Genomic DNA, 16,885 nt, shown 5'->3' on the forward strand with positions numbered 1-16,885 from the left:
TGCAGGCAGGTCAGGGTGATAAGGTATCGAAGATGGGGGATTCTCTCTAAACTGACTTAACAGGATTCTTGCTAAAACTGGGCTATACAGGACCAGGAAGGACTGAGATAGGGATAGGGACAGGGCCCAAAGTTGAGGTCTAATGGAGAATAGGGTTCAGAGGCGTCAACTAAAATTTGGTCAAGGAGAGGGTCTTTGTCACATTACTAACTAACACTCAGCTTTAGCCTGTGGCTCTCCTCAGGTGTCTATTTTGGGCCATACTTGTGTCACTTCTCACCACCCCCCTTTAAAAATATATATATATATATGTTTCCTGGGCCCTAGTTTAGGCAACACATGTCACCCAGAGAGCCAACCATGAACTGAAATTTCAGAATTTGAATGACATTTTAAGCATTGTAAGCAAGATGGAATTCAGCCTTCCATGTCTTTGTAAATGGAACATGTAAATATGTAGGTTCTAATTTATAGACTGAGAAGTCGACATTTCAAACTTAATTTTCCTTAAAGTGGAAGCCACCTGGAGTACATTTTTTTAATTCCAAAGATCATGTGTTGTTTTTCTGTAATGAACTTCTTTTTCTTTTTCACTATTTTAAAGTCTAGTATTATTTCCCCTAACCCAGCAAAATGACAGTTGATCAGATACAAACTGAAATTTTTATTTGCCAACTCCATTATTTCATTGAAAATTCCATAGTAACCCAGAGTCTTCATCTTCTGAACGGAGTCTCTGGGTTTTCCTTTAGACCTGGTCCCATAGATATTCCCAGTAAGGGTCCAAGAGCCCTGGAGTTGACCATTCATCAGCCTAATAGACGCAGATACATTGACAACACAATTTTGGCCAAATGGTCACATACCTGTCAGTACCAATTTCAAACTTTTTAACCTAAGAGCCCTGTAAGATTTTGCCCATTTTCTTCCTGTGCCTCTTCTACCACTTCCATCAAGGAGCCATCTGTTTTTCTTTTCTTGCCATCAGGTAGGGATTAGATTATGAGGAATCTGTTTTCTCAGTCCCCCTCTTTCAACCTCATATATCCCAAATCATTCTTCTGCCTCCTTTAATCTGTGTCTCTTTTCATGCTTTAGCTTTCCTGATATTTCCCTTCATAAGCAGGCAATGCCTACACATTCATCCCTCAGGTTTTTCTTGAGATCTGGGATTTTGCTGAGCCTCCTTCACAACGTTTGATTGAATCAACAACAGTGATAATAGCTATGAGACCCTGCTGTGGGCTGGGGGTTTGATGTAGTTGTTTTTAATCCTGATAACCCGCAGGATATGTATTATTATCTCTGCTTTACAAAGAAGGAGCAGAAAGCCCAGAGGAAATAAGGGAATTGATCAAGGTCACACCTACAGCTGGACAGATTAAGGAAACTGTTTTTGATTCCAATTTCTGTGTTATTGCTATTAAACTAAAGAGACTTGCTATCCCATTTGTCTTCTCTTATGTCCCTGTTTCCATTCTTCTTCCCATGTTCCCCTTCTCTCAATTCACTACCAATCTTGTCAACCATATAAGTGTTCAGTACATTAATTTTCCTTTTTCTTCATTTTTATCCTACCTTCACCCTTCACTGAACCTCTCCCCAAATCCTTTCTTCATTTCCTCCCATAGAGATAATTCAGTTCCCCAAATTTACTCTTCCTTGAGGAATCACTGGACGAACAAAATGAAATCTGGAGCAGATAGAGAGCAGACCCAGGTTTGGGGAAGCCTGAAACATATATATTCTGAGAGATATCTTTAAAAGAAATAATGCAAAATTACTAATATAAAATTAGGCAGACATATAAGTATTTATTTAAAATGAGAAAAGAAATTACAACAAGCTACAAATTTACAAAGCTAGGAAAAATCACAAAATCCAGAAATTCAACATAATATTTTTATTAACTAAGAAATTGACCCTCCAGAAAGCAGGCATAGCGGGAACTTACCTCAACATAATAAAGGCCATATATGACAAACCTACAGCTAACATCGTTCTCAATGTGAAAAACTGAAACCATTTCCTCTAAGATCAGGAACAAGACAAGGTTGCCCACTCTCACCATTATTATTCAACATAGTTTTGGAAGTTTTAGCCACAGCAATCAGAGAAGAAAAAGAAGTAAAAGGAAGCCAAATCAGAAAAGAAGAAGCAAAGCTGTCACTGTTTGCAGATGACATGATACCATACATAGAGAATCCTAAAGATGCTACCAGAAAACTACTAGAGCTAATCAATGGATTTGGTAAAGTAGCAGGATACAAAATTAATGCACAGAAATCTCTTGCATTCCTATACACTAATGATGAAAAATCTGAAAGAGAAATTAAGGAAACACTTCCATGTACCATAGCAACAAAAAGAATAAAATACCTAGGAATAAACCTACCTAAGGAGACAAAAGACCTGTATGCAGAAAACTATAAGACACTGATGAAAGAAATTAAAGATGATACAAACAGATGGAGAGATATACCATGTTATTGGATTGGAAGAATCAACATTGTGAAAATGACTCTACCACCCAAAGCAATCTACAGATTCAACGCAATCTCTATCAAACTACCAATGGCATTTTTCACAGAACTAGAACAAAAAATTTCACAATTTGTATGGAAACACAGAAGACCCTGAATAGCCAAAGCAATCTTGAGAAAGAAAAATGGAGCTGGACACATCTGTACAATACTTTTTGTCCTACATCTTTTGGCTGTTAGTTTGATTGTCTCTTCATATGACAAAAATATTGTAATATTATTTTCTATATAAAACTTTTTTAATTCAGAAAAAATTTAAATTCCACTAGAATAATAGTTCAAAATTTATTTTTCATACTTGATAGCTTAATATAGTTTATTTGGGCTTAATAACTATTACTGGTAATGATATGCTAAGATGCTATTCAATATGCTAGAATGCATAGCACGTACAATGCTACATAAATGTTGTCTATAGTACAGCTTCAGCTTGTGCCCTACAAATATAGAAATTCTGATGAATTCTATTTCATGTAGTTCTCATTAATAAAAAGAAGAGGTTGTATGGTGCTTTTACAATTGCAGGTACTGCATTTAGGAATATAATTTCATCAAGAAAGAAAACTTCCATTTTGTTTAAGCATTGATGAGAATTAAATTTATGGTTTACGATTTTGCACATCTACAGTGTGAAAGAATTTTCCACCCTAGCTTCTAGCTGTTCACATTTTAAACTGCTCCTCCTCCGCCTAACATGTTAGGCAGTGCTGGGCACTATGACTTTCTTCTTGCAGGTTCAAGTTAAAACACTGGGGGAATCATTTCAGTGAGCAGTATTTCTATGTTATTCCTACATGGGACAGCTAGAAAACTGTTCATGGAATAGATTACAAACCATAAACATATCTTACAAAACCCCAACTAAGTGAACCTTAACTCAACTTCTGCTTAGCTGGATCCCAAAAAGTGCCCATTGCCCCTCCATTACCATCTAGTGTGAGAAGAAGGACAGAGGGAAATTCAGAATGGAAAGAGGCAGTCGTCTTAACCAATTGCAGTTAAAATATCTTACCTTTGTAAATTTTACGAAAACTATGACCATATAAACACACTTATAGGTCCCCTCTCAGAGCCCTGGAAGTGGTCTGTGCAAGCAAGAGGGACTCAAATATAAGTTTTATACCCTTCTAGGTACATCTGTCTCTGGCAGTTAGTCACCAAACCAGCTTCCCTAAACAATCTTCAAGACACTCTAGAATGAAAGGTATGCCCAACAAAACAAAAGCAGGGTTATCTAGCAAAATAAATGTTTTAATAGAATTAAATCTTATTGATGAAGCTACTAAACCCAATAGACTTTAGAGTCCTTGATTATAGACCATTTTATTGTGTTTTTTCATCTGTAGATAAATACCCATATAATATAGTAAGTGCTCAATACAAGTTTTGTAAATTAATGAATGAACAAATACATGAATTAATGAATGCTATTAAAAACCAACATTTGTAAATATATCCATGGTAAGTAAAATACAGTGTGAGGTAGGAAAGATAGAGTGCCACATTCATAATCATTGAAGCTGCAATGTCTGCCTCATACTTGTCAAATAAGTTGTAATTCAAATGATGGTTTTTTCAACAGAGATTGTTGTCTGACAGTGAACAACAGTCTCTATCCAAATAAAAATGTTTTTAAGCACTCTTGGATGTGAATCCAATATGGAAATGGATTTGAAATAAACATTAAACATTTTACCATCTGTTGCCTTGCTGAGTCACTGAAAAATATCCTCCTCAAATGTTCATATTTTCAGATTAATTGGTCCATGGCTGCCAGGCATGAAGAAGAAAGAAAATCTGAAACTCAGTAATTCCACTAAGTTGTAAAAGATGCACTACAGAGACACTGTTATTTGGGGATGAAGTTGTGGATTAACACTGGAGTCAAACCAGGGGAAACATTCCTAGGTTGTCAGAACATTTTATCCAACAATTAATCATAATCAGCACATCCCAATAACTTTGATTAATTTTATGCTTAATTTTTTATCTCAAAACTTCTACCAAAATATGTTTACTTTACATTACTAATCTCTGGAGGATCATCTTTTTAAGAGGCATCAGATATTTAAGGAAGAATTTGGAGTGAGGGAAGGAAAAGATAAAGGGGATAGAATAAGAGACAACTGGAGTAAGTGATGAATGAGTGAGATTTCCAAAATAGCAACAAACAAGGAGAAGAGAAGACTTTAAAATAATCAAAGAAACTAGTACTCTTTCTCACATTTCAGTCATGCTTTTCCTCTGAGGAGTGTAGCACAAGCCAAAGAAGTTAGCTCCAATCTACTCAAGGCTCAAAGAAACAACACAAAGTTGGTTTCCCTCCTGCACATTCCCACCTCTGGCTGCCTCCAGAATTACTATTCAGCACTAACTCCCCCACTTTTAAAGGCAGCCTGAGTCCTGAGACCACAATCCCAATTGCAAAACCTTCATGCTACTTTTGTAGGCTGAATGTCATTCTGGCTCAACTGTGCTTTAGCTTCAGGGTATAGGGGTAAATATAAATGGGAAAAAGAAGCAAACACTAGGGAATAATTGCAAAAATGTCTCTTAAGAGAGGCAACACAATTTCTCTAACTAATAAGAATTTCAGCAATCCTAATCAAAATCCCAACAGAATGTTTTAGAAATCAAAACTAATTCCAAAAAAAATGTGTCAGGAAAAGCAAAAGGACCTAGTACAGCCAAAATAATTTTGGAAAAGAAGAACAAAGTTGGGAGACTTGTAGGACCTAATTTCAAGACTTACTATAAAGGTACAATAGCCAAGATATCATGATATTTGTGAAAAGATAAACACATAATAAAGAAGATGTGGCACATATATACAATGGAATATTACTCAGCCATAAAAAGAACTGAAGTTGAGTTATTTGTAGTGAGGTGGATGGACCTAGAGACTGTCATACAGAGTGAAGTAAGTCAGAAAGTGAAAAACAAATACCGTATGCTAACACATATATATGGAATCTAAAAAAACCCAAAAAGGTTCTGAAGAACCTAGGGGCAGGACAGGAATAAAGATGCAGATGTAGAGAATGGACTTGAGGACATGGGGAGGAGGAAGGGTAAGCTGGGACGAAGTGAGAGTGGCATGGACATATATACACTACCAAATGTAAAATAGATAGCTAGTGGGAAGCAGCCACATAGCACAGGGAGATCAGCTCGGTGCTCTGTGACCACCTAGAGGGGTGGAATAGGGAGGGTAGGAGGGAGACGTAAGAGGGAGGGGATATGGGGATATATGTATATGTATAGCTGATTCACTTTGTTATAAAGCACAAACTAACACACCGTTGTAAAGCAATTATACTCCAATAAAGATGTTAAAAAAAAAAAAAAAAGATGAACACATAGGTCAATGGAACAAAATAGAGAGTCCAGCTATAGACCCATACATATATGGACAACTGGTTTTTACAAAGTGTTGGTGGATAAACAACACGCTCTTCAACAAACAACCCTGGCACAATCGGATATCCAAGTGCAAAGAAATAAACTTTGACCCATACTTTGCTCCATGTACAAAAATTAACTTTAAAAATTCATAGGGGGTGGGGGTTTCCCTGGTGGCGCAGTGGTTGAGAATCTGCCTGCCAATGCAGGGGACACGGGTTCGAGCCCTGGTCTGGGAAGATCCCACATGTCACGGAGCAACTGGGCCCCTGAGCCACAATTACTGAGCCTGCGCGTCTGGAGCCTGTGCTCCGCAACAAGAGAGGCCGCGATAGTGAGAGGCCTGCGCACCGCGATGAAGAGTGGCCCCCACTTGCCACAACTAGAGAAAGCCCTCGCACAGAAACGAAGACTCAACACAGTCATAAATAAATAAATAAATAAATAAATAAATAAAAGAACATGAATTTCTTTAAAAAAAAAAAATTCATAGGGGGTGGGAGGGAGGGAGATGCAAGAAGGAAGAGATATGGGAACATATGTATATGTATAACTGATTCACTTTGTTATAAAGCAGAAACTAACACACCATTGTAAAGCAATTATACTACAATAAAGATGTTTAAAAAAAAATTCATAGGCTTAAGTGTAAAACATGAGACTATACAACTTCTAGGAGATAACATAGGGAAAATATTTATGACCTTGGTTTATGTAAGATTTCTTACATAGAACCAAAAATAAAAATAAAACCATGAATCATAAAAGAAGAAAAACACTAATAAATTGGCTTTCATCAAAATTAAAAACATCTACTCTGTGTTTTTTTAAATTTTTTTATTGACCTATATTTGATTTACAATTTGTGTAGCTTCAGGTGTACAGCTAAGGAGATTGTATATATATATATATATATATATATATATATATATACACACACATACATATATATATTCTTTTTCAGATTCTTTTCCATTACAGGTTACTACAAGATATTGAATATAGTTCCCTGTTCTACACAGTAGGTCCTTGTTTTTTTACCTATTTTATACATAATAGTGTGTATATGCTACTCCCAAACTCCTAATTTATCCCACCCCACGCCACCCTTTTCCCCTTTGGTAACCATAAGATTGTTTTCTATGTCTGTGAGTCTATTTCAGTTTTGTAAATAAGTTCATTTGTATCATTTTTTGGGGATTCCACAAATAATTGATATCATATGATATTTGTCTTTGCCTGACATACTTCACTTAGTATGATAATCTCTAGGTCCATCCATGTTGCTGCAAATGGCATTATTTCATTCTTTTTTATGACTGCATAATATTCCATTATGTATGAGTGTGTGTGTGTGTGTGTGTGTGTGTGTATATATATATATATATATATATATATATATATATATATATACACACACATCTTCTTTATCCATTCATCTGTCAATGGACATTTAGGTTGCTTCCATGTCTTGGCTATTGTAAAGAGCGCTGCTATGAACATTGGGGTGCATGTACCTTTTCTAAATAGAGTTTTCATCTTTTCTGGATATATACCCAGGAGTGGGATTGCTGGATCATATGGTAGCTCTATTTTTAGTTTTTAAAGCAACATCCATACTGTTCTCCACAGTGGCTGCACCAACTTAACATTACCATCAACATCTTCTCTTTGAAAGATAAAGTTAAGAAAATGAAAAAAAATGACATAAACTAGGAGAAAATATTTGCAAAACATATGTCTGATAAAGGACTAATAATAAGAATATATAAGAATTCTTAATAAGAAAATTCAATAAGAAGAAAACAGTCCCATTTCTTTAAAAAAGGAGTAACATTATCAAGATGGCAACACAGATTATTCCCAACTTCAGTCTCCCTCATAAGAAGACCAACTAGCAACTGTCCATAGACAAGACACCACTGTAAAACTCCCAGACCATGGAAGTGAGGCTGAAGCACCCCCTTGGACCACAGAGACTGAGAAGGGTAGGAGGAGCAGCTACACTCTGACTGCATTGCCCCTCACCCAGGCCAGAATAGCACTCACTGACAGGACCCCCCCAGGCCTAAGGTTTCTCCAGTGGGAAAAGGAGAGCCCAAGATGGACATTCATCTCCCTATGTGTCGTGGGTCCTTTCCCAGGAGGCCCATTTGGGTGTCACTTCACAGGAATCACAGGGGAAATCTGCAGGGCTTCACCACTGGAGATCAGACGGTGATGAACTAGAGGGCAGGGCTTACAGCAACCAGGGCTCAGATCTTGGTAGATCAAGTTCCCTCTCACAGCAGTGCCCAATTAGAGATCCCAGCCAACTGCTCATCTACAGAGCCAAGCCAGTGGTCCCATTTGGCCAGGAAAATTGGTGTGCGGTTCTGTCTGATTCAGGATCCAAAACAATGAGCCTATCTGGGCTTGGAGCCTATGCTGCCATACCACCCAGGCAAGGAAGCTAATTCATAGCCCCACACATCCGTAGGTGCAGACTTCACCCTGACTGACCAGGAAACCTTGGGGGGGAACTTGGGAAGCAATGTAGCCCAGCAGCACTTGAGCAGAGAGCCCAGACAGTGGTTCTGCCTGTCTGCAGAGCTCAGCTGGTGGCCCTGTCTGGCCAGGGAGCTCAGTGCACAGTTCTGCATGATTTGGGTTCCTGGCCAGCAAGCCATGCTGGGCTTGGAGCATGTTCTGTTGCCCCGCCCAGGCAGAGAATTAGGTTCATGGCCCTACCTACTTTTAAATATAGCCCTCAGTCTCACCCAATGAGGAAGCCTTACCAGGTACCCAGGAGGCTGCACCCTATAACCAGCTGCAGAGTCACCCAAGCAGAGAGCCCAGCCAGAAGCTCTTCCCATCTGCAGAGCTTAGCTGTTGGCCCTATCTGACCAGTGAACAGTTCTACCTAATTCTGTTCCCCAGCCAGTGAGCCATGCCAGCCATGGAATCTGTTACATGGCTCCACTCGAGCTGGGAAACAAATCTGAAGCTCTGCCTAGGGCTAAATATATCCTCCAGTCCCACCTGGCCACAAATCCTAACCAGAGCACCTGGAAGCTGTATAGCCCTCTATAGCCTCACCAACATTGTCACTTGAGCAGACAGCCCAGCCAATGGCCCTACCCATTGGCGGAGCTGAGCCAGTGGTCCCATCTTGCCAGGAAGTTTGGTGGGCAGCCCTGTCAGATTCAGGTCCCCAGCCATTGAGCAGTAATATCCGTGGAATATATTCTACAGCCCTGCTTGCACAGGAAAGCAAGTTCATAGCCCTGCCCAACTGCCAAGTATAGCATCCAGTCCTACCTGACTAGGAAGCCCAACCAGAGAATCCGTGCAACCATGGAGTCCATCATATAGCCTAGCTAAGACAGAGAACTAAGAAAGTAGTCCTATCCAGCTATTCCCAGCCAGCAGCACTTCCCTGGACTTTAGTGCGTGGGCAGTGACCTCACCAAATAGAGACACCCCCCACCAATAGCAAGCCCCATCTACCCAAAGACACTGCCAGCTGACCAGTCCAGAACCCCAAGCAGAACTGACTAGTGAAGGATTGTCTCTGCCAAAGTGAACCTGTAAGGTCTGGAGGAGGGGTGCACTTACCCAAATGCCCAGATACTAATGCAAGGAATCAAGGATGACAAAGAATCAGGTAAACATGACACCACCAAAAGAAACTAATAAAGCACCAATAACAGACCCTAAAGATGAAGATCTATAAACTGTCTGATAAAGAATTCAAAAAATCCTCTTAAGAAGTTTAGTGAACTACAAGAGCTGAAAAATACAATGACTGACTTGAAAACTTGAATAGAGAGCTTCAACAATAGATTGACCAAGCAGAAGAAATAATCAGAGAACTAGAAGAGAGATCATTTGAAATTATCCAGTCAGAGGAGAAAAAAGAATGAAAAAGAGTGATGCAAGCCTATGAGACTTGTGGAACACTATCAGGAAAACAATATACATATTTTGGGAATCCCAGAAGGACAAGAGTAAGAGAAAGGGACCAAAAAAGATATTTAAATCAATAATGGCTGAAAACTTTCCAAAGCTGGGGGGAGTAATAGACATCCAGATACATGAGGTTCAGAGAACCCCAAATAGGTTGAACTTGAAGATGGCTACAGGAAGACATATTAAATTGTCAAAGGTCAAAGACAAAGAGAGAAATATGAAAGTATAAGAGAAAAGTGACATGTCACATACAAGAGAAATTCCACAAACCAATCCCCACCCCCCAGCCCAAATAAGACTGTGTGGATTTCTCAACAGAAAATTTTCAGGTCAGGAGAGAATGAAAGGATATATTCAAAATATTGAAATAAAAAACTGTCAACCAAGAATACAATACCTGGCAAAGCTATCCTTCAGAAATTAAGGAGAGATAAAGACTTTTCCAAACAGACAAAAGCTGAGGGAATTTATCACCACTAGACCTGCCTCAAAAGAAATGCTAAAAGGAGTTCTTCAGGCAGACATAAAAGGATACTAATTAACATAAAAATATATGAATGCAGGTGTAAAACTCACTGGTAATAGTAAATATATACTCAAAGTCAGATTCTCTAATACTATGATGGTGGTGCATAATTCACTTGCAACTCTAGTTGAAGAGTTAGAAAAACAAATGTAAAAATAACCATAACTGCAATAATTTTGCATTGGATATGCAAAATAAAAATGTGTAAACTGTAACTACACTAACCTAAAATGTGAGTAGGGTGGGGAAAGAAAAATGTAAAGTTTAGAAATGCTATTAAAGTTAAGTTGTTATCAGCTTAAAATAGGATGTTATATATTTTATGTGAGCCTCATAGCACCACAAAGGAAAAACCTATAGTAGTTACACAAAAGATTATGATAAAGGTGTCAAAGCATACTGCTACAAGGTATCATCAAATCACAAAAGAAGAGAGCAAATAGGAAGCAAGGAACAAAGGATCTACAAAACATTCAGAAAACAATTAACAAAATGACAATAGTAAATCCTTAGCTATCAATTGTTACTTTAAATGTAAATGGACTAAATTATGCTATCAAAAGACATAGAATGGATGAATAAATTTTTTTAAAAAACCAACAATATGTTTCCTACTGAAGACACACTTTAGCTTTAAGACACAGCATGAGAGCGAAGGGATTGAAATGATATTTCAAGCAAATGGTAACCAAAAGAAAGCAGGGGTAGCTATATTCACATTAGACAAAATAGACTTTAAGCTAAAAATGGTGAAAAGAGACAAAGAAGATCATTATATAATGAAAAAGGGGCCAATTTATTAAGAATATATGACAATTTTAAATATTTAAGCACTCAACATTGGAGCACCTAAATATATAAAGCAAATATTAAACAGACCTAAAAGAAGACATAAACAGCAATACAATAATAGTTGGGGGCCTTAATACCCCACTCTCAACAATGGATATATTATCCTGATGGAGAATCAATAAGGAAACAGTATATTTGAGCAATGCTATAGACCAAATGGACCTATCCAGAACATTCCACCTTACAAACAGCAGAATACACATTCTTCTCAAGCATATGTGGAATATTTTCTAGAATAGATCATGGTAGGCCACAATCAAATCTTAGCAAATTTAAGAATACTGAAATCATACCAAGTATCTTTTCTGACCACAGTAATATGAACCTAGAAATCAATAACAGGAGGAAAACTGGAAAAATCACAAAATATGGAAATTAACACACTCTTGAAAAGCCAATAGCTCAAGGAAGAAATTAAAAGGAAAAATTTTAAAGCATCTTGAGACTTAAAAAAATTGAAACACAATATACCAAAACTTACTGGATGAAGCAAAAGCAGAAATAAGAACATTTATAGTGATAAACACATACATTAAGAAAAAAGAGAGTTCTCAAATAAACAAGCTAACTTTACACCTCAAGGTACTAGAAATAGAAGAACCAACTAAGCCCAAAGTTAGCAGAAGGAAGGAAATAATAAAGATTAGAGCAGAAATAAAAAGATAGAGAATGTGAAAACAATAGAAAAGGAAAACAAAACCAAGAGTTGGCTCTTTGGAAAGATAAAAAAATAAACAAAGCTTTAGCTAGACTAAGCAAGAAAAAAAGAGAGAGGACCAAAATAAATAAAATAATAAATGAAAGATAAATAAAATTATAACTGATACCACAGAAATACAAAGGATCATGAGAGACTACTATGAAAAACTATATGCCAACAAACTGGACAACCTAGAAGAAATGGCTAAATTCCTGGAAACGTACAATATGCCAAGACTGAATCATGAAGGAATAGAAAAGTCAAACAGACCAATAATGAGTAAGGAGAGTGAAATAGCAATCAAAACGCTCACAAAAGAAAAAGCCCAGGACAAGATGGTTTCACTGGTGAATTCTACCAAACATTTACAGAAGAATTAATGTCAATTCTTCTCAGACTCTGCCAAAAAACTGAAGAGGAGGCAACATTCCCAAAGTCATTCTATGAAGCCACCATCACCCTGATACCAAAACCAGACAAGAATACTACAAGAAAAGAAAATGACACCCAATATCCCTGATGAATATAGATGCAAAAATTCTCAACAAAATACCAGTTAACCAAATTCAATAGCAGATTAAAAAGATCACATACCATGATTAAGAGGGATTGATCCTTGAGATGCAGGAATGGTTCAAGATACACAAATCAATAAATGTAATACATCACATTAATCAAATGAAAGATAAAAACCATAAGGTCATCTCAATAGTTTCAGAAAAAGCATTTGACAAAATTCAACATCTGCTCATGATAAAAAAGAAAAATTCTCTCAACAAATTGATATAGAAGAAACATGCCTCGACATAATAAAGGCCATATATGACATGTCCACAACTAACATAGAGTTGGTGAAGGCTGAAACCTTTTCCTCTAAGATTGGGAAGAAGACAAGGTTACCCACTCTCACCACTCCTATTCAACAAGTACTGGAAGTCCTAGCCAGAAAAATCAGGCAAAAAATAAAATAAAATAAATAAAATAAAGAGCATCAGAATTGGAAATAAGCAGAATTATCTCTATTTTCAGATGACATGATTTTACATGTAGAAAATCCTAAAGACATTACAAAAAGAAAACTGTTAAAACTAATAAATGAATTTAGTAAAGTTGCAAGATGCAAAATCAACATACAAAAATCAGTTGTGTTTCTATACATTAACAATGAATTAGCTAAAAAAGAAATTTTTAAAAATCCCAATAGCATCAAAAACAATAAAATACCTAGGAATAAATTTAACTAAGGAGGTGAAAGATCTCTACATTAATAACTATAATATGTTAATGAAAGAAATTAAGACACAAATAAAAGATATCCTATATTCATGTATTGAAACAATTGATATTGTTAAAATGTTCATACAACCTGAAGCCACCTATAGATTCAATGCAAGCCCTAACAAGACTCCAATATCATTTTTCACAGAAATAAAGAAAACAGAGGCAAGGAGTGGGGAGTGGGAGAATTGAGTGAAGGCGATCAAAAGGTACGAACTTCCAGTTATGAGGTTATGTACAGTGTGATGACTATCGCTAACAGTACTGTATTGTACATTTGAAAGTTGCTAAGCGAGTAGATCTTGAAAGTTCTCATCATAGGAAAAAAATTTTGTAACTGTGTGAGATAATGAATGGTAATTAAACTGATTGTGGTGATCATTTTGCAATACGCACGTATATCAAATCATTATGTTGTATACCTTAAACTTATATAATGCTATATATCAATTATTTATTTATATTGTACACCTTAAACTTCTCAATAAAGCTGGAAAAAAATTTTAAACTCAAAAAATATTTTTAATAAATCAATAAAAAGAAAGTAACAGGATGTTGACTTAAAGAAAATGCACAACATGAGAGTTGCGAGTTAAGTTTCATTGGGGGCAAAATGAGGACTGCAGCCTGGGAGACAGCGTTTCAGATAACTCCGAGAAACTGCTCTGAGGAGGCGAGGGGAGGAGCCAGGATATACAGGAGTTTTGCAGCAAAGAGCAAGGTAGTCGGAAGTCAAAAGATTATTGTTAGCTCTTGGAGGAAGACACGGTCGCCGCTGCAGCGGAGCCTCGGGCCACCCGCTCCTGCCCCTGACTCACCGCTGTTCGCCCTCGCTGAGGAACAAGTCGGTCAGGAAGCCGCGCCACAGCCATGGCTTTACAGATACTGGAAAGACTCCCGTAGAGCCCGAGGTGGCGATTCACCTGATTAGAATCACCCTCATCAGCCGCAACGTGAAGTCTTTGGAGAAGGTATGTGCTGACCTCATCAGAGGCGCAAAGGAAAAGAATCTCAAGGTGAAAGGACGGGTTCGGATGCCTACCAAGACTCTGAGAATAACTAAAAGGAAAACTCCTTGTGGTGAAGGTTCTAAGACTTGGGATCGTTTCCAGATGAGGATCCACAAGCGACTTATTGACCTGCACAGTCCTCTGAGATTGTCAAGCACATCACTTCTATCAGTACTGAGCCAGGAGTCGAGGTTGAAGTCACCATTGCAGATGCTTAAATCAACATTTTTAATAAACTGATAATCAGTTGTCAAAAAAAAAAAAGATATTGTTAAATAAAGAAAACCAGATATCTCAAGTTAAGGAATTTAGTGCTTTTCTAAGTATGGGAAGATGCAAGAGTCTGGGCTCACTGAAATCATTCCTTTGATATGCACCTTAGCTGTATTTCACACCCTGAGTTGCTGCAGGGCTCGCCGCAGGGAGTGGCTGCAGTCTGATGGCTGCTAGGTGGCAGGTATTCTTTTCAGCCCTGAGTTTCCTCAGGACTCACCAGCTCACATTGGAGGGCTGCAATCATTGGTGACTATGACATCCTTTGTTTATTGATATGGCAGGAAATATTCCATTTATAAATATTCCATTCCATTTATAAATATTCCATTTATCAAGGAAAAGATTTGAACAAGATACTTTACCAAAGAAGATACATGGAGCATATACGAAAAAAATGCTTAATATCATTCGTTATTAGGGAAATTAATACCAAAACCACAATGAGGTACCACTACATACTTATTAGATGGGCTTTAAAAAAAAGATAATTACCAAATACTGCTGGAACAAGGAAAGCATAATAAGTAAAAGAAGACAAACTCAAAATAATTTAAATAATACAAATCATTTATTTTATATGACATTCTATAAAACGCAAAACTAGAAGGACAGAAATCATATCAGTGGTGTGTAGGGACTGGAGTGGAGAGAAGGAATTATCTACAAAGGGAGTTGAAGGAAACTTTTGGGATGATGGAGATGTTCTCTATCTTAATTGTAGAGGCAATTACATGACTATGTAAGTTTGTCAAAATTCATTGAACTGTACACCAAAGAAGGGTGAATTTTACTATATGTAAATTATATCTCAATAAACCAAAAGAACAAGCATCACAATAAATCCAAAATTAATGGCATATAAATCATCTTGTGAATCATTATTTTAATGAAATTACTCAAATTGAATCAGGGCAAAATTCAGTGCATTATTTGAATTTTTGAAATGTTTTAGTGATAAATTTTCAGATTAATAGAATACATACTTCTAAAGTATTCACCACAGTTGTTAAAAGGTGAGGCATCATTTAGTATTACTGTCATTGATCAGCATCTTATGGTAATTGCCTGTGACACATTAGCATTCATTATGCAAGAAACATTTCTTGAGTATTACTAGCCTACAGGCCCAAAAAAACTCATTTCTCTTCAGTTCTGGGCCAATAGGATATGCTTCAGTCTTCTTCAATAAACTTTTATAAGGTACGATCAGATGAGACCAAATCTAAGAAAAGTAACTTCAAGCTTAGTTTCAGCTGGTCCATAACGGTAGAGTTGTTTAATATTAGAAAATAAAGCCATACAGTACGGCAATATTACAATGACTGTAATTACTACACTTAGAATGATTCTAATGAAACTTATCAAAGACATTTTAAGTTGCCTAGATATCATAACTCTCAGGTTACTCAAAAGCAAAATGCTAAAAATATACTGTAAGATCTAAGAACATTATTTTAATAGTGAATGGAAGCAAATTACATATGTGGAATTTTTTGTCATAATCTCTGCCCTAGGTTTTAGTTCCACCTAAACATTACATTTTCCCTACTTCTCATCTCCATGTTTGAAATAATCAAATAACCCTGTAATTTCCATGCGTTCTTGCTGCAAATATGAACTCACCAATGCTTCAGGAGTCGCCAAAAGACAAGCAATCTGTATAGAATTGGTTTCATGGGCATGCCACTTAGGTAGTCACACAGGTCCCCAGTTTAGAAGGACCTACATTTGGTGTGATGCTCTGGTATTGCTGTCTGGAAATTCTTAGTAATTTTTGAACAAGGGCCCCACGTTGTCAGTTTGTACTGGTCCTCGCAAATTATGTAACTGGTCCAACTTTATAAATACCAAAACTGACATGAGGATTCTAAGTTACTCTTTACATAGTGTCACTTGGGTCATGCATTTGACAAAAAACTAACCAAATTTATCTTGAAACACTTTAGTTAAGAACCTACAGCTGGAAAACTGGCAAGTTGAGGTCATACAATGTCTAGGAACTTCTGGTAAGATAGACATGTTGGAAGGACAATTCATTTGTCTGAGACTTTGGGACATCCATTTTCTACTCTATTTAAAACAGGGTATAAAGAAAACTAGATAGATTTTCCTCTCATGTTATCAACTGTTGTTGTAAGGAAGCTCATATTTACACTTGGTGTTACCAAAGTTTTCATTTTAATGTTTGGTCAGTTCTTCCTCCTAAAAGGTTTCATATATTCATTAACTTATTCATTCATTCAATAAATATCTGATGAGTGCCTACTATGCACCAGGCACTGTGTTTAACACTAGACAGAAAATAGAAAAACAAAATTAAATAAAACAAGAAAACAGTGTTCTTCCC

The 16,885-nt window shown here is 36.9% G+C and overlaps 1 pseudogene; it reads left to right on the forward strand.

Moving 5' to 3' along the window:
- The window catches only part of LOC103009926 (40S ribosomal protein S20-like), a 37,095-nt pseudogene extending 22,615 nt beyond the window's left edge, over window positions 1–14,480 (forward strand).
- Window positions 14,481–16,885: the final 2,405 nt, after the last annotated feature.

The sequence above is a fragment of the Balaenoptera acutorostrata genome, chromosome 17, assembly GCF_949987535.1.
Source record: "Balaenoptera acutorostrata chromosome 17, mBalAcu1.1, whole genome shotgun sequence".
Lineage (NCBI taxonomy): Eukaryota > Metazoa > Chordata > Mammalia > Artiodactyla > Balaenopteridae > Balaenoptera > Balaenoptera acutorostrata.